The sequence below is a fragment of the Onychostoma macrolepis genome, chromosome 09 (assembly GCF_012432095.1).
Source record: "Onychostoma macrolepis isolate SWU-2019 chromosome 09, ASM1243209v1, whole genome shotgun sequence".
Lineage (NCBI taxonomy): Eukaryota > Metazoa > Chordata > Actinopteri > Cypriniformes > Cyprinidae > Onychostoma > Onychostoma macrolepis.
Genome location: NC_081163.1, coordinates 10,069,507 through 10,089,865, shown reverse-complemented (window position 1 = coordinate 10,089,865; position 20,359 = coordinate 10,069,507). Strand labels below are relative to the sequence as shown.

At 35.6% G+C, this 20,359-nt stretch overlaps 1 protein-coding gene across 5 annotated transcripts in view; it reads right to left on the bottom strand.

Annotated features, from left to right (window-relative positions):
• The window catches only part of LOC131547520 (receptor tyrosine-protein kinase erbB-4-like), a 345,752-nt gene that overhangs the window by 15,142 nt on the left and 310,251 nt on the right, over window positions 1–20,359 (bottom strand). The gene's annotated exons all lie outside the window — the stretch shown is intronic.

Below are 20,359 nucleotides of genomic sequence, written 5' to 3'. Positions count from 1 at the left end.
TTATTATTATTATTATTATTTGTGCTTATATTTATATATAGATATTTAAGTTTTAGTTTAAGTAATTTTAATACTTCAACTTATTTATTTCAGTTAATTGCCAAAGCAACATTTCTAATTCTAAGTTTACGTTTTTCATCTAATATGTATTTTTATTTTATTTTGTCTTTATTGCCGTTATTTCAATCATTTTCTTTTTATTTTAGTGATATATAATCAATTTTTTAATAGAAACAATTTTACATTTACAATTTTGAACAATTATGCTGCAAACATTAAATATTTCAGTTGAATAAACTAATTTTGATATTCATTATATCTTATTTATTATTTACTTAATGTGCTTAAATAAGGTCTACTGCAAAACTTCAAGACATTACTGCAAAATACATTTAAATTAATGTACCATCACTATCGCTCATAAGCTAATTCTTCATGTATTCCTGCATGTGTTAGCATGAAGAAATGAAGATTCATTATGAGGAAGAGTTTGTAGTCTTAAAATTAAATGGTGAGGAAGAAGGCATTAGCAGTAAATCAAAGTTTGTTTGTTCTACCATCACTTTCAAAGACACTTTGTGGAGGGATTACTGTGGAAAAAAAGTCACAGTATTATTAATGGAGATTGTTCACATTGATAAGCGATGAATCTCTTCTCAGGCGTGGCTGTGTTTCACAAAACAATGAAAACTCCAGACATCAATTTTCTGGAGGAGCGAACAATGCATGTAATCGATTTAAGTCCAACCCGCAGCATGGAGGCCTTTCGCAGGGCCGCGATCCGTTCGCAAGAAAACAGCCTCTCTACTTTTCCTCCAACAGGGCTTTCAAGTGCCCTTGAGCCGGTGGCTGGATGAAATTTAAATCTTAATGTGATTGGTGGAGAGGTAAGGACAGCTTGTGGTAAAATGGTTTTTACTAAGAAAGCGAAATAGTGAGCAAGCTTGTAAAAGTGGGGAAATACAATTTGAGAGGTCCAGTGTAGCCCATCACAGGTGCTCTCTGAGATGAGAAGACTCCGTCTGTCATCACAGAAAGAGTCTGGTTACAAGCGCTTTTAATATCAAATAGCTGTGAGAATTTATTCATAGGAGGAAAGTGTATTACATCACCTGTAAAGCACCATGTTTCTGTAGCTAGACATAGTCGGCAATGCATCATATACTGGGGGAAATCCTTGTAGTGCATTCATTTTTATAGGGAACTGAAGAGATATCAACAGATTTGGCTATTTCTGTGTTTTTTGCACTTGATAAAGCAAAAACCCTGAACTTTTTTTGCAAGATGATTTAAATATGATTGAAAAATATTGTTTATGTATTGTTCATGTGCAGTTCTTTATTTTACAGATTACTGGTATGTATATATATATATATATATATATATATATATATGACCCTGGACCACAAAACCAGTCTTAAGTCGCTGGGGTATATTTGTAGCAATAGCCAAAAATACATTGTATGGGTCAAAATGATCAATTTTTCTTTTATGCCAAAAATCATTAGGATATTAAGTAAAGATCATGTTCCATGAAGATATTTTGTAAATTTCTTACCGTAAGTGTATCAAAATTTTTTGATTAGTAATATGCATGGCTAAGAACTACATTTGGACAACTTTAAAGGCAATTTTCTCAATATTTAGATTTTTTTGCACCCTCAGATTCCAGATTCAAATAGTTGTATCCTATCCTAACAAACCATACATCAATGGAAAGCTTATTTATTCAGCTTTCAGATGATGTATAAATCTCAATTTAAAAAAATTGACACTTAAAACTGGTTTTGTTGTCCAGGGTCACGTGCACACACACACACACACACAACCACACACACACATTATATACATATTATATTTTATTCTAATAATAAAAATGAATTATTATTATTATTATCATTTATTTTAATTACAATTATTTCAATTTATTACAATCATACTTCTGGGGTTAGTTAACAATAACAACACTGAACCTAACTGATGGTTATATCAGAAGATGAACAATTATGCTGTTAATATAAAACTAGAAGTTACAGAGTTCTTCTGTATTTCAACTGAACAAACTAATTTTATGACATTCAGTTTTTTATCTTACTATTTACTTATTAATATGCTAAATAGCTTTATTATCAGACTACAAATTATGCAAAACACTCATTTAGATTTGTGATTCCACAGGCGTTTCTTATCACCTTGTTGCTGAATTGCTTGTATCCACTGTAGTCTTCAATGAACTTTTTAAATTCAAATGACTGGAGATAAAAATCAGATTTTCTGCTTTTATTTGAAGTGGAAAACAACACATAAAAGGAGTACTTTTCTTTATAAAAATAGCCAAATCTGCTGGATATTCTTCTAATTTCCCCGGAAGAGCTTATCTATGCTAATCAAATGGGTATATGTCAAACCTGAGTGAGAGCTCAATTCTAATTGGGAACAAACCAGTGACACATAAAACGTATAATGAATGAGGAAAGTGGCTCGCTTTGCAGCATGTCAACAGTCTAGACTCATGACTTGCAGCACAGTCAGATCTGAGAGCATGTTTATTAACATGATGGCAGGCGCAGCTCTGAAAGAGAAATCCCCCAATTTAAGATGACCAAGAATATGAGTGAACCGGCTGGAAATGAAGAAAGGGGTGTATTTCTACCGTATTCAAATGGGTCTGGGTTGGGAAAGAGGACAATGCTTTACTAACAAGAGTAAAAAAAGACTAATATGTTGCTCAGACAGTTCTTATGTTATGAAACAAGTAATCTTTATCAAAACCAACTAAGCTGCCTATAGAGGCAGGTTTCAAAGGAATCATTTTCTTGGCATCTTAATTACGCTGCCCCTTAAGATACCTCATTATGACCTTTGTAGCGAAGGGACTCCCAGAATGCACTGTGATTAAAACAGTAGGAAATAAATCCAGTATGGCATTATATTATCATATTATATCCATTATAAATATACATAATTCATTTAATACTGAAAGAAAAATATTGTCAGCCTTTGCATTCAAATCTTCATCCAACACAAACCAACCCGATGTGCCTCCCACAGTAAAAAGTGACTGTGGTTCTAGTTAGTTTAGTAGTAAGGCCACATGAGGGTAGCGTGAACAGGATTTGTAGAAGATAATGAATTAAACAATAAGCCCTTAATGTCCCTCAGGGGTCGTGTCTAGTCCAGTGGTGCTCCTACAAGAAATGCTAATCTGCCTGCTTTGAAATATACAAATATCTGCAGAACTGTGAAGAAGGAGGGAACAAATCTCTTTATGCCATGCATTTGCAATCTTTTCCCAGCAAGCAAGTGTAATCCGAGGTAATGGTGTGGGGATTACACCTTCTGTGCCTGCTGAAGAAAAAAAAAAAAAAAAAATCACTTCCTCCTCTCCATACTCACCCATAACCACATTTCACAGGACTGTATCACATCTAGACATACACTGCTGTTCAAAAGTTTGGGGGCTGTAAGATTTTAAAAAATAAATTATTGCTTTTAACAAAAGACTTCTATTTCAATTAAATCCTGTTCTTTTGAACTGTGATGCATGTTTTATAGTTCATACAAAAATATTAAAGAACACAACTGTTTTCACTGATAATAATAAATGTTTCTTGAGCACCAAATCAACATATAAGAATGATTTCTGTAGAGCTATCAAATGATTAATCGCGATTAATCACATCCAAAATAAAAGTTTTTGTTTACATAATATGTGTGTATACTGTGTGTATTTATTATGTATATAAATACAAACACATGCATGTAAATATTAAAGAAAATATGTTGTTTATATATATTAAATATATTTTTATATAATATAAAATATAAGAATATAAATATATAAATGTATATACATGTAAATATTTTCAAAATATAAACTGTATGTGTGTGTATTTATATATACATAATATATATACACAGCACACATAAATACATTATGTAAACACATTTTTTATTTTGTATGTGATTAATCGCGATTAATTGTTTGACAGCACTAGATTTCTGAAAGATCATTTGACACTAAAGACTGGAGTAAAGGCTGCTGAAAATTCAGATTTGTCATCACAGGAATAAATTACAATTAAAAAATGTATGTAGAAATACACTTGCATAATAATACAATTTTTACAAATATATATATATATATATATATATATGAATCTTACAGACCCCAAACTTTTGTGTAAGTGGTGAAAATGTATTTGTCTATTTGAAAACACTTATGGACTGTTTCCAGTCTGTTCACTGTTTCTTTGATGTACTGTATAATCTGACAAGACTTAAAACATACTTGTGCACATACACAAACCAGACACATTCACAAAATGACAGGCCTCTGAAGCAAACATGAACAAACACAAAGGAAGTGACAATCAAGAACAAATGACCATGACTGGCAGCCATTCTGTTGCCTTCCTCCTTCCTTCTGCACGCACTGCAGTACGTCTCACCAAAGACGTGGTCTTAAGAGCTTTTCAAAGATTAATGAGCATACATTAACATTAATCGTCTATCAAAATGCAATTATCTTTGCGTTTGCAGAGCTGAGGTAGAGAGGAGGGAAATGTACATTTCAGGGTAAATAATCTTGACTTCTGCACAGCTGTACCTGCAGACTGAGAAAGTGCTTGCTTGTGCCACAAAAAAAGTGATTATATCATACTGGCATGGCTTTTCAAGAGTCTTATTTGTACATAAAGCATATCTGATCATCTTTAAAATTTCAAATCACTTAAGCAATACAAGTTATGATTATAATGTTAGTGGGGGAAAATAACAAAAGCATAGCATAACATGCCTCTATCAAAGGCTTTCCTTCTCTTTAGCTGCTTTATTTCTGCAATGAGTAAGGAAGGTTACAGAAGGTTACAGGAGACAGAGGGAAGAGGGAAGCACTTTTTGTCTTTTAGGCCATGGCATGGACAGAGAGTTTTAGCAGTGAAGCCTCTCAAAACTTGGAGACAGATAGAGCTGGAGTGCTCTCAAGAGCCATACATTACAGTCTGGGGACAAAAGCACTGCCTACTCAGAAAATATGAACATGGCCCCCAGAATTTCTTATTTATGTTCATATCAGAGCCACAAAAACAAAGGTCCTATAGAATCCTATAGAATATATTTTATCAAAAACAATTTGGTGGTAGCAATTTTAGTGGATATTAAAATCATTTTAATTGACATTGACTCCTGGATGTGAGTGAACCCTGAACCCCCCCATACACTATATGTATTGAATATGTATTCAATATTTTCAATATTTTTTATGTATTAAATGTTAGTTTAGCAACATGCTGACACCAAACTCTGTTAAAGTCCATTCTTAATCTATGTAAAGCATTCCAAATCATCACTAATGAGGTTCTATTTCATGCTGCTTATGTAGGTTTTGAAAAAGAGCCGAATGCTCTCAAACAAAATCCTCATAAGATGAATATCATATTCTCATGTATTTAAAAACACAAGCTGTACTGAGTTTCTCTAGCTCAGTGTGAGTAAGCATTGCACTGCGGTTCCGTCAGTTGTTTCACGTCTCTCGCAAGACGAAATCCAAACCCATTCCACAGTCAGAGCACAGGCCGGTTTGGCCCATTCACTCCAGTCCCAGTGTATTTAAAACAGATTACTTCTGCAGCCTGGACAGCCAATCAATACTCACTCTGATTACAATAAGCCACAAGATGGCCGCGCCACACAATATTTATCCCCAGAGTGGACTTTAGTGTAATTAGAAATCAATGGCTCACACAGTCCATTAATGCAGCGGACGTGCTGATAGAGCAACAGAGATTTTCGCATGCATGTGAAGAGCCCTGAAGAGAGAATAAGTGACTTTATGAAAGAGCTGAAGGCAACCCCATTTTAAATATAATGTTCAGTTTGGGGATTCTACGTCTTGATGAGTTTATAAGGGCTAGCAGAGGTTTTCAAAGAGACAGCTAGTTCACAAAGTGTTCAACATCTGTTCAACATGGGTGACCATTTACCTTAAGCTGACAGAAGTATCAGTATAGAGCAGGTGTCTTCAACCTTTTGTTTGTATAATTGCATTGTTGGCTTATATAATATAATTATTCATAAACTAATATACTACAACATAAATTTAGTGCCATAATAATGCATTTAATGTTGTTATGATGCTTGCATCAGTGTTTTTTGTGACACCAGTGCTTAATGAACAAAATATGGCATATTTTAAGAATTGTAAGTTTGCATTGTGAGATAAAAAGCATGTATTGCAAAATAATGGCAAGAAAACCTGTCTTTCTTTTAAGTATAGTCCTTGTGGACTACACACAGTAACAAAGGGTGATCAGTCAAATGCCTCTTATGAACCGGTTATTTTATGGCATAAAAGTCAACTAGTAAAGTCTGATGACTCTTAATGAATCATTCAAAAAGTTTCATGAACTCAGGAGTTCTATACTTTGAATAAGTTTGAGTGAATTGTTCACTGAATCAACTCAAAGAAAAACTCCCCTGTGTTAGAGCCGTCAATATCAAGTGATCATCAAGTGATGGGATACTAACAGTCTATTTAAACAATATCACATGAGCAAGACTTTTGTTTTAAATACTGGTGAAATATTGCGATGTTGCTTAAAAAAAAGAGTTTAATAAATAAGAAGTTCATAGCGAGCAACTTACATTTTGTACACAATATTGCCATGTGTCTAGTTTTGGTCTACCACCAACAAAGCCCCAGCAGAAACCACTTTGCATCTTTGAGAAACACATTGCATTGATGTATCATTCATGAATGAATCAGTGTATTTAAATGAATTGAGAAAATGACCCAGTACTTCACACATCGCAACAGTTACTTGATTCATTCCTGAATGAATCGGTGTGTTTAAACAAATTTAAACATTTGAGTGAATTATTTTACAGTTCACTTAATAAGAAAGTCATTGTTTTGATCCTGAATGATTCAATGTGTTTAACAAGTTGGTTGACTGAATGATTCTATAAAAACAGTCTTTTGTTACTACTTGCGTGATGAAGCAACCTGCAGAAAATACCTACCTCTAATACTGACTTTCCTCTAAAATAGCAATTGAATTGCATAGGTTTGGGCCTGCTGTTAATTTTTTAAATATATATAATATTTTCGTAATTTCGAAGTTAATTCCCAGCAAGATTTTTAAACACAATCTTAACTAATGTTACAAATCATCAAGGTGGATTTCCTAATATAATTTGCTGCAATAACTAATTCTTTCTTTCTTTCATATAATATGCAAAACGGGCATGAAAAATTAACATTGAATTGGGAAATAAGTATTAATACCCAGTCCTACTCCTATATTACATTTTAATTTGACCTAATACATTTTAATGTAGGAGGGACAATGAAAATTTATACTTGGCTTAAATTCAGCTCTACTTTAGCTTCAGTTGAATTTAATATTTTATTTTTGTAATGCATATTTTCACCCCCCCCAGAAGTTAAGATCAAATAGATTAACTGTTCCCCTGCAGTGCCATGATAGACCCCCCAATGGGCCCCTGCTGAAGACCCTCAAAATGGGAAGCTCATTCCCGCACTCACCCAAGGAATCTTAGAAAGGATTTGTCTCCATGTTCAGTAATCACGTTTCAACGAGAGCCTTAAAGGAATGAAAAATCCTCCCGTTTCATCATTATTGGATTACTATATCTACGCCCATACTGCTTTCCCCATAAACTGCTGTGATTATATTAACTTCCTTCCCAACTCGCTTTTGACCTTTTGAATGATGTCCTCCATTCCCTAAGAGACGGATTTAAATTGTGTTTGTCACTTATTAAGTGTTTGTCATTTTGCAGTGATGTGAACTTCTCTGAATTCGAGCCGTCTGCGTGTTTCCTGTCTCTGTGGATAATGTGTGCTCGTGAATGATCTCGGAGTAAAGAGTGAGGAAGGTGACCTGTGAAGACCCACCGCAGTGAAAATGATTCAGTCCTCCTGTCTCTTCACCTTCATGCACACTCTTTATCCTCTCTTATACCTGTAACCACATCCGACTGGGATTACACTCAGCCATCTCTTCATCATCCGAGCCAAATTATCTGTCCCTGCTATTTCAGTAGCGCAGTGCGTGGAGCCGTGTGATAGGCGTAGTCTTGCAGGTGTCATCATCAGTATTCTAAATGTCCTTTCTGAACAGTTTTACCGCCACAGAACCATTCCATTAATTCCAGACCTGTCAGCAGACCATAGTCGCTTGAAAAAATTATGAAAATCAACAAAATTGGAGGGGAGATCTGTCTATCGATTATAACTTCAATCATACTAGTGACTCCTTTAAATTGCCAGCTGTTTTTTTTTTTTTTTTTTAAGGAAGAAATTGGGGCTTTGACCTTGCAGATGAAGTTTCAGGCAATTCAAATCCTTGTCTAAAAATGCAGTCATGCCAAAAAAGATTGTATTGACCATGTTGACCATCAAAAACTCAACATTCCAACTGCATCAGATTTAAAGGAATAGTTCAGCCAAAAATGAAAGTTCTGTCATGATTTATCTACCCTCATGTTGTTCCAAAACTGTTTGAAAAAAGTCTCAGTGTTCTCAATATAATGAAAGTCAATAGGGTTCAGTATGTTTTGGACCCCACTGACTTTCATCGTATGTGCAAAAGCAGTTAAAACCTTCTTCAAAATCATTTAAAACCTTCTTTTATTAAGTTTGAAAACTTCAGCACTTATTATTACTATTATTATTTTAAAGAAGTATCTTATGCTCACCAATACTGGATTTATTTGATCAAAATTAAAGTAAAAAAAAAGTAAGACTGTGAAATATTATTACAAGTTAAAACAGCTGTTTTATGAATATAGCTGTTAAATATATTTATTTATTTACTAAGTAATTTATTCCTGTGATGGCAAAGCTGAATTTTCAGCAGTCATTACTCTAGTCTTCAGTGTCACGTGATCCTTCAGATATCATTCCAATAGGCTAATTTGGTGCATAATTGCTATCATAATAGCAATAAATGATTAATATTTTATTCTTTGAATGTTCAAAATAACATCATTTATTTGAAATAGAAAACTTTTGTAACATTATGAATCTTTTCCAACATTTTAAGTGTCTGTTACTTTTAGACCAATTTAATGCATCATTTATGGTGAATGAAAGTATTAATTTCCTTTTTTTTTTTTTAAATCTTACTTACCCCTAACATTTGATGGTTTCTTCAAAAATATTAAGCAGCACAAGTGTTTTCATCTTTCCTACAAAAAACGAAATGATCCTGGAGCACCAAATCAGCATATCAGAATGATTTTTTGGAGGATCATGTGACACATAGTTAATCCAAACTTTTAACTGGCAGTATAGATGACAAAATAACTCTTTCATCATATATATTAACTACTTCTAAATGCACAGTATATAACCATGAAGAAAAATGTTTATTAAAAATTGTGCAATAGCTGTAAAGACAGCTCCAGTGGGGACATCTTCCTTGTCTGTGTGTCTCGATTTGAGACTTTAAAAATCGGTCCCCCTTGTTCTGTACAACTAGTTGCTGAATAGAGGAATAAGAAATGCTTATTAGAAATGATGTCTCTTTTTCCTCTGTCAAGTATGTTATTATCCAGCACCTGGACTGTGCATTAATAGAGGTTAAAGAATCTCTCTCTCTCTCACTCTCACTCACACACACACACACACACACACACAGGCTGCAGAAGGCAGGCGATACACTCCCTCTGTGACCAATTTTCAAGCCAGTGTTTGGAAAGAACACAGCGCAAGCACAGGAAAAATAATAAAGAGCGGCATGCTGCACAGACAAAGGGCTAATTAAAAGCTGAGCAGCACAACATGGCTGACAAAAGAGTGGCCTGTTTAAGTAGTTTGTGTAAACATGCCACTGAAGACTACCAGTGCAATCACAGAGAGGAGGAGGACAGGGTGTATCAAACAATGACAGGTGGTAAGAGAGAGAGAGAGAGAGAGAGAGAGAGAGAGAAGAGCACAGCAACAAAGAAATGAAGAACAGTACATAGAGATAATACACAAGAGAGAAATTAAGGGTAGAGACATAAGAATGCTATCTATTAAAAAACTATTCAGCAAGTCTTACAGCATGTGTCTCTGTCTCTGCAAGCTGTGCTGCATTAAATAGCAATGTTGTGGTGTTAATGATATGAAACCAGTCAAAATCAGGGTTGTTTAAAGGTGACTAATGGTTACAAGGCAGAAAATTAAGGATGTCATGATACACTTATTTTTTATTTTATACTTGCATAAAATCTATATACAAATGATTCCAACCTTACCTAAACTTAATATTATTATTATTTTATTTTTAAATCAAGCAAACTGGGAAAAAAAATGGATAATCATTTTCAGTGCATGAAAAAGAACAGCTTGTATATTTTCAAAATAAATCCTTTTCTCCTTTGAGGAAAAAAGTTAATCGTCTTGACTCAAAAGATGATTACATAATTCAGTTTGGTGTAACACAATGTGAATGTGTAATCTCTGCCTCATCATTTTAGACATTATTTCAATTTAAAAATATATAATCACTACTGTTCAAAAGTTTGAGGTCAGAAAGATCTTGTTTTTCAAAGAAGTTTTTCATGCTCACCAAACTGCATTTATTTATTTATTATGTAATGCAGTAATATTGTGAAATATTAGTATAATTAAAAATTACTGTTTTATATTTGAGTATATTTTAAAATGCAGTTTATTCCATTACTCCAGTCGTCCTTGTCACATGATCCTTCAGAAATGAATGCTAAAGATTTCTTATCAGTGTTGAAAACATTTGTGCTGCTTAATATTTTTGTGGAAACCATGATATTTTTAGGAATATATGATGTGTGAATATTTGAACAGAAAGTTCAAAAGAACCAAATTTATTTAAAATAAAAATGTTTTGTAACAAACAAGTCTCTACTTTCACTTTTGATCAATTTAGTATGTTCTTACTGAATAGAAGTATTAATTTATATATAGAGAAAAATGAATGGTAGTATACAGTATGTACATTTTTCTTTGAATGTTTCATTCAAAATCCACTTGCCATCATCCTTGCATTGCCATTTCAGTCATGTCAATCGTGCCTTGTTTTCCAATACTCTGTGCCTCTAAATAAATGCTCAAAATTGTAACAGGGGTGGTTTAATTCTAGAGGAAGTTAGCAAAATAACTGAAATGTCTTACATCATCTTTAAGCCTTTATAATTCTGTACTATTATTTATAATTCTGTGCTTTAATTGTGCAGCTTACGGCAGGATTTAGTAAATACTTCAGTAAAAATCAATGGTCTGTTTCCAAGTTCTGCATGTAGAAAATTGGTGATTTCTTTCTAAATTCTCCTCATTTTCTAAACACGAATACAAAAGGCACACACACACACACACACACACACACATCTGGTTTGCTATCCTTGTGGGGACTCTCCATAGGCGTAATGCTTTTTCTACTGTACAGACCGTATATTATATTGCCCTACACCTAAACCTACCCCTTACAGGAAACTACAGGCATTTTTAGATTTTCAAAAAACTTCATTCTGTGTGATTTATTAGCTTGTTTACCCGTGGGAACCTCAATTTAGGTCCCCACCGTGACACGAGTCCCCATGAGTCTGTGTGTATTCAGGTTTAAGTCCCCACCTGAATAGAAAAACAGGCACACACACACACACACACACACACACACACACACAAACATGCACAATTGCCAAGAGCATGTATTACGCAGAGAAGCAATGCCGTGTTAATCAATATTGATTTTATGTCATAAGTTTACTACAGTAAGAGCTTTTTAGTGACGAGCATGAAGAGACCAAAAAAAAAAAGAAGAGGAAACTGGAAGTGGGTGCGTTTGTTTGTAGCAGTGTGAGTATATATGTGTGTGTGAAAGTGTGCCCTTGTGTGTGAGAGCCTGGCTTCTGTCCGTCACACTTCACTAGCCATTCAGCAGTGCTCAGAGTGACAGAATACCAATAGGGAACTTAGACAGCAGAAGGACAACCGGGCCACACCGAAACCGAGCTGGACGCTGACAGAAAAAGAATCAGGCAGGAGAGGCAGGACCCTGATCACATCCTTCAATATATCACTGGCACCTGCTTTGTAAATCATGGAATTAACATTAACCTGTCATTCCTATTTATAGCTAATCCATTACAGCCAGGACTCTGGAGTCACTATACGTATAGTGCTGAGCTATGCCATGTTACGCTATGCTTTGTTCTGTTCTGCTTGCCATAACAAAAACTCACAAAAACAACTTTCAAAGTTCAGACTATTTCCTTTAAGCCTGTCTTAAAAGCATGAAAAGGAGCTGTATATTTGTACATCCAGTGTTTGAAGTTTAGATGCCAGTGAAAATAACATAATGAGGAAAATGATACTACAGCCTTGTCAACATAATATCTTTCTAATGATATAAGTGGTGAGTTGTAAGTGTTCCCAGATTATACTCGTCTTGATGAATTGATTTTGGCTTGCATGCATACTGTATGTAATATCCCAATAGCTCAAAAAATCTGATTGCATTAGAGAGAAATGAAGCTGTTACAAAACAGCTGGTATATAGGAACCATACACCATACACAGTCCATAGTTATGATAACAAACTACTTGTCAGAACAATTATTTAATGCAGTGGATCTTAATTTCTGGAGGGTGATGCCCCCCTTTGAAACCAAGAAAACAAATCTGATTGTCTTACATGATATAAGAAATAAAGAATAATGAAAACAATACTATAAATATGTTAAATTATCTGATAATTATAAAATAGAAAAATATATATTATTATACATAATATTAGCAGCTATATTAAAAGTTGGGGAAAAAATGCAGTGAAAGAAATTGTCAGAACTTTCTTATTTAAAATGTAATGACTAAGCCTGCAACAAATAAGCTTGGGTTAAAGTATATATTAAGTGTATACAGTGGGTACGGAAAGTATTCAGACCCCCTTAAATTTTTCACTCTTTGTTATATTGCAGCCATTTGCTAAAATCATTTAAGTTCATTTTTTTCCTCATTAATGTACACACAGCACCCCATATTGACAGAAAAACACAGAATTGTTGACATTTTTGCAGATTTATTAAAAAAGAAAAACTGAAATATCACATGGTCCCAAGTATTCAGACCCTTTGCTCAGTATTTAGTAGAAGCACCATTTTGATCTAATACAGCCATGAGTCTTTTTGGGAAAGATGCAACAAGTTTTTCACACCTGGATTTGGGGATCCTCTGCCATTACTCCTGGCAGATCCTCTCCAGTTCTGTCAGGTTGGATGGTAAACGTTGGTGGACAGCCATTTTTAGGTCTCTCCAGAGATGCTCAATTGGGTTTACGTCAGGGCTCTGGCTGGGCCATTCAACAACAGTCACGGAGTTGTTGTGAAGCCACTCCTTCGTTATTTTAGCTGTGTGCTTAGGGTCATTGTCTTGTTGGAAGGTAAACCTTTCGACCCAGTCTGAGGTCCTGAGCACTCTGGAGAAGGTTTTCGTCCAGGATATCCCTGTACTTGGCCGCATTCATCTTTCCCTCGATTGCAACCAGTCGTCCTGTCCCTGCAGCTGAAAAACACCCCCACAGCATGATGCTGCCACCACCATGCTGCACTGTTGGGACTGTATTGGACAGGTGATGAGCAGTGCCTGGTTTTCTCCACACATACCGTTTAGAATTAAGGCCAAAAAGTTCTATCTTGGTCTCATCAGACCAGAGAATCTTATTTCTCACCATCTTGGAGTCCTTCAGGTGTTTTTTAGCAAACTCCATGCAGGCTTTCATGTGTCTTGCACTGAGGAGAGGCTTCCGTCGGGCCACTCTGCCATAAAGCCCCGACTGGTGGAGGGCTGCAGTGATGGTTGACTTTCTACAACTTTCTCCCATCTCCCGACTGTTGAGATGTAACCACACCAGCCCAGGACCTCCACATCCAGCATCTTCACCTCCAAGATCGTCTGAGACCAGCCACCCGGACAGCTGCTGCAACAATCGGTTTGCATAACCAAAGAATTTCTGCACAAACTGTCAGAAACCGTCTCAGGGAAGCTCATCTGCATGCTCGTCATCCTCATCGGGGTCCATCGGTGTATGGCGTTGTGTGGGTGAGCGGTTTGCTGATGTCAACGTTGTGGATCAAGTGGCCCATGGTTGCGGTGGGGTTATGGTATGGGCAGGCGTATGTTATGGACAACGAACACAGGTGCATTCTATTGATAGCATTTTGAATGCACAGAGATACCGTGACGAGATCCTGAGGCCCATTGTTGTGTAACGTCTGTTTAGGATCAGTGATGGCTGATTACACTTTGTTTTAAAAAAAAAACCTTTTAGCCTTTTTACATTTGCATATAAATTACTGACCTGGCCTCAGCGTTTACATTTATATGGGTACTAAATTGCAGATGGTCTTTATCACTATCAAAAGGATGATAAACAGATCGACTCTAGGTGTCTTTATCAAGCTTCAAACACATTCCACAGAAGGGGGGATGACCCCCCGTGCCAGGCACTAGACCAGTTGTCTGTCTCCACAATTTCCAATACACGTCACACACACACCTAAAGACATTTTCTCTATTTAGGCCATAGTAAGCAGTTATAAATGTATCTGCTATATGCATGTGTTGTATGTATATTCCCCTATTATATTAACTTAGTTAAAACCCTTTACTTGTATTAGTTAGACGTTAAATGCCTATATTCAAGTGTATGAGTGTATCTCTGCTTTAATATCGTCTGGAGGTTACCTTCTTGGTATCAAAATGATCTTCTCTTTATTTCTCACACAATAATGTACACTATGTGATCGTGAAATGCATCGAACAATTCTTACTATGTTTTGAATTAAAAGCTGCACTAGCGGTCCAGATCAGCAATAAAATGCGAATGGGCCATAAACGGAGACAAAGGATGTCTCTCCCGCTCAAAATGCATGCCTCTGATTGGCCACTCCACCCACCAAAGGGGTGCGGCAATGAACTATTAAAAGTTCAGAACGCAGACTAATCATCGCTCAAAACTCTTCTTCTTGAGACAAACACACTCCAAAACTCCTCTTGAGTTTAACCTTCTGGCAGTGTTTACCTTCAAGTAACTTTGTGGACTTGCTGCGGACTTCTTCAACTCCCTCCTAAAGAAATCATCGAGAACCTCGTCTACCGCATCAAGACTTTTATTCAGCAACAAACCAATGCAAGTAACCATTTACAACTGATTAGATGCGTGTTTAAGTTTGAACCCCTTTTAAGGTGAATTGTGACTCTGATGATTCTCATTCAGGTTGTGGTTAATTGATGTGAAATACTGCCATTCTTTGCTCTTCTCTCTCTTTTCCTTACTTTCCTTCATTCTATATACAGCATATATATGTTTTGCTTAGTTTGTTTGTATGTTAGTTATAGTTTCATTTATTAAATCCCTTATATTCACAATTGATTGTCTCTGTGTTCCGCTCACAATTCAAAGTCACTGAACGTTGCTCCTTGCTACATGCTAAACTACTGCTAGCATTGTATAATTAGGTAGGCTATTGTTCCTTGGCCAGGAAAGTAATCTTCCTAGAATTGATAAATAATTATATTGGAAGCTGAAAACATCCCAGTTCTTGCATGGCCAGAATACTCACTGGACATGTCACCCATTGAGCACGTTTGGGATGCTCTGGATCGGCGTATACGACAGCGTGTTCCAGTTCCTGCCAATATCCAGCAACTTCACATAGCCATTGAAGAGGAGTGGACCAACATTCCACAGGCCACAGTCAACAACCTGATCAACTCTATGTGAAGGAGATGTGTTGCACTGCGTGAGGCAAATGGTGGTCACACCAGATACTGACTGGTTTTCGGACCCCCCCGGACCCCCTTAATACAGTAAAACTGCACATTTTAGAGTGGCCTTTTATTGTGGCCAGCCTAAGGCACACCTGTGCAATAATCATGCTGTCTAATCAGCATCTTGATATGCCACACCTGTGAGGTGGATGGATTATCTCGGCAAAGGAGAAGTGCTTACTAACACAGATTTAGACAATATTTGAAAGAAATAGGCCTTTTGTGTACATAGAAAAAGTCTTAGATCTTGTGGCAAAAAAAAAATGGGGGCAAAAACAAAAGGGGCGGGGTTTCACCTAACAGTATACGTAGCAAGTTTTTTTTTTATTTGTTTGCTTATTTTGTGTTTATAATCAATAAAAATAAAACAAGTCAATAGAACATAAAAAGTATAGATAATGCTAGTGTTAGAAGGTCATTATTTATAATAAATAAAAAGAAAATAAGCAGAAAGAATAGAGAATGCTAGGTGTTAAAGGCTCTTTTTAAATAAAGAAATTCTATTCTAATATTCAAGTAATTAGAATAGAAATATAATAGAGAGTGCAAATGTTTTTCAATAAAAAAGGTCAGGTTTTTTAATAAAAAAAATAAAATAACAAGCAGATACAATTAGAATTAGCATTAGAATAGAGAGTGCTAAAGTTTGAGGGTCAAATAAATATGAAAGAGATGTGTTTACAGCCGTTTCTTTTAAAAGATTTTTAAATATCATTCACCAGGAGGGAACAGTTAATGTAAAAGTCCATGAAAGTTTTATCATAGGTAGAATGCAAAATGTTTCAATACAAGCATTTCAGTCAAATGTAATTTATGCAATATTTCAAACCTTTAACCCACTTGGGAAAATCAACCCATGGCAACAGTTTAAAAAAAATAAAAAATAAAAATGTGGACTTGGCAACCCTGCATCCAACAAGAGCTGCAGGAGTCAGATTTGACTGATCACAGGTCGAGAATGAGGAGAGATATCTGACAAGACCATGCTTGAGTAATTGCTGCTCAACAGATCCCGAGCTCCTTGACAAATATCTGATCTTGTAAGATGTGCTCCCTTTACACAGAGTGCGTGTGATCGCGAAATCGAAAGTGAAAGTAAACAGCGCGAACGCTCATTCAAAAGAGATTTAAATACTCAGCATACTGAGAGTGGCTCCCTGATGCGCCAAAATTATATACAATATTAGAATGTTTAAAGGAGTGGACACGAAAATCGTGGGAGCGAAACACATGTTAAGGGAGCAGGCGGCAATGGTCAGAAATTCAGCAAGAGTGGGTTTAAAGAGGACATGACCGGGGAAAAGAGGACATATGGTCGCCCTAGTTAAAAAGGAAATGTTAAGCAGCGCAAATGTTGTCTGATTTCTGAAGAATCACTTGACATTGAAGACATTGAAGGAGTAATGACTGATGAAAATTCTACTTTGCCATCACAGAAATAAACTGAATTTAAATAATTTTTTTAATAAAAATAAAATCTTTTAATAAAAATAGAAAACAGCTATTTTGAATTGTAGTAATATTTTACAATATTACAAATATTACTGTATTTTTGATCAAATAAATGCAGCTTTGGTAAGCATAAGAGACTTCGATTAAAACAACATAAAAAAGACATCAACCTCAAGGTGTATCTTGTTGGAAGACAAAAAATACGAGAAATCCTGATTTAAGGTATAGATATTATTTTTATGAGAAAATATAAGGTAAAAATCCAATATGACTTCTACTCAATGATTCCTTCCTTCCTTCCTACTCAAGATATGTTCTATTCCAAAAATTATAGTATACTAGTATTATGCAACCAAAAACAGTTTTCTCAGACAAATACCTCTAGTTATTTTTGATTCTTGTACTAGTCCTTACCAGTGATCTCTCTCTCTCTTTCTCTGGTAAAATTACATCTAGTGATGCCTGTAGTTGGCACCATAGCACACTGCTCTGGTCTCAGGTATTGGGCCTTTGGGGAGGGAAACGGTGTGCCAGAACATATGCCAACACATGACCTTGTCCTGACGGACTGGGCTGTACTTGGCATGGGGCGCAGGGCACCAGATGGGCTTGGTAATGTGCTCGGCGTGAGGGAGGAGCGAGACCTACGTGCTCCTCTCAATCAGGTGAGACCTGGAGACCTGTGGAGGCCTTGGGGGTGGGGGGCCAAATTCATTAACGACACAGTGTGGGGGGCACAATAGGGGAGAGGGGGCATCACCCCCACCCAAAACACACTGTCTTATTTGTCCTCTGATGTGACCTACAGACATTGAATCATGCAATGGAGTCATAAGTGGAAATGGAACAATGCTGTTCTCCTCCATACCATAAAAGATCCCCTTAAAGGGATAGTTTATTCTGTCATCATTTACTCACCCTCAATTTGCCCCAAACCTGAACATTTGGGGAATGCAAAAGAAGATATTTTGAGGCCCACAACTACTTTGGACTTCAAACTTGTTTTCTGTTCCACAGAAGAAAATAAGTCATACAGGTTTGGAATGACATGAAGGTGAGTAAATGATGAAATAATTTTTATTTTTGGGTGAAGTAAGCACTTAAAAGCTTCCCAACATCTATACTATTACTGCTAACTGAACTGTTTATTACAGAAGAACATTTAGAAATATACATAAAATACAACTCAAAATGCCATCCAAAATAGCGCTGAATGTTTTGAAGTTAAGATTGACTTCAACTCTTCAGACTTAAACCTTTAGGGAAAATGAGTGATGGTGACAAACACACTCACACTCTCTCTAGGATGCCGTCACTCTCTTCACATGACTTGTTGCTGTTAATTGAACCTCATATCCACCAATTTACTGCTCAATTTGTTGGCCTGGGTGCATCTCGTTAAGCTGTAACGGATGCCTGGCAACACATTAACCGTTCAGTGGGAGAATCACACTGGGAGTGAGAGAAAAGACTGATGACCGTATAGGTCTCAAATGACAGGTATAATTCAATATTAAATCTATAGTAACCATCATCATAAAGAGCTCTCCCTGTTTATACTTTCCATAATAAGAAGGGTTCTGAAATATGAATTATTAGATGAAACACAGTTGGTGCAAATACCTCAAAAGAGAGAAAGAATACTGTACCTACAGACAGGCCTCAAATCTCACTTATGTATGTGTGCAAGATATATAAACTACTTTTTGTCCTTTTTGGAGCTTTTCTACTAGATCTGTATGGAAAAGCACATTGTGTTCCACAGAAGAAAAAAACACGAAGGTGAGCAAATCATTCATCATTTTCATTTTTGGCAAACTAATCCTTTAAATCAAACCAGCGAATCCAGTGTGAATTCATCTGCTGTAAGGTCACGCAGTCGTCCTTTGCTTTATGTGGAATTACACCAGGGCACAAAGAAGAGCTCAACTCTCATTTACTGGGTGATTAATTTACTCTCGATATGATCTCAGATAGTTCACTGGCACGTCAGCCTATTCCTTTCCCTTTTAACAACATTGGCTTCTGCCCAATTTTAGAGTCTTTTTCTCTTCTTTTTTCCCCTCCGTTCTTTATTGCCTCTGACCTGGCCTGAACAATTGTTTACAGATTCAGAGTGAGGTCTGGCCTTCCTCGGGCCACAGTAAATAATACACACCTGTCTGCTCCTCAAAACCCAGCTCGGTCCTCTAGTGTCTGTTAGGAGCTGGTCTCACAAATCAATATTGCAGGTTGTGTTTGGCGCCAGGGGCCTGTGTGTGTTTTTTTCAGGATGTACGTGCCTTTCCTCTGAGGCTGCTCTGGCTCCATTGCAACAATGAGTAAACCTCTGTGGCAGCCATGATAAGGGCATCAGCATAAGGCTTCTGGGAAATGTAATGAAATGTCATTGGTGTGTGAATATTGGGTATTTTACAATGCCTTGTCCTATCATATTTATAACGTCTTAACACTTTGTTGACTTAAGTGTTATGTAACTTTTCGTACTGATAATAAACTTATCAATTTGCTTTGAATAATGTTTTTGGTTTGTGACAAAAATGCAAATATATCCAAAATAATAAAATAAAATAAAATGAAATAAAATAAAATAAAATAAAATAAAATAAAATAAAATAAAATAAAATAAAATAAAATAAAATAAAATAAAATAAAATAAAATAAAATAAAATAAAATAAAATAAAATGAAATGAAATAAAATAAAATAAAATAAAACAGTTCAAAAGTAAATAAAATACAATAAAATCAAAGTTCAAAATAAAATTAAATAAAATGCAAAAGTTTGGGGTCGGTAATATTTTTAAACGTCTTTTATGCACACCAAGGCTGCATTTATTTGATGAAAAATACAGTAAAAAATAGTAAATACATTTAAAATGTTATTTTTTCTATTTAAAGCCAGTACTCCATTTTTCAGTGTCACATGATCCTTTAGAATTCATTCTAATATTCATATTCGGTGCTCAAGGAAAAGTTTTTTTTAATTTTTTATCAATGTTGAAAAGGACAGAATATTTAATGAATAGAAAGTTAAAAAGAACATTTATTTGAAATATTTTTTGTAACAGTGTACAAGTCTCAATGGTTAC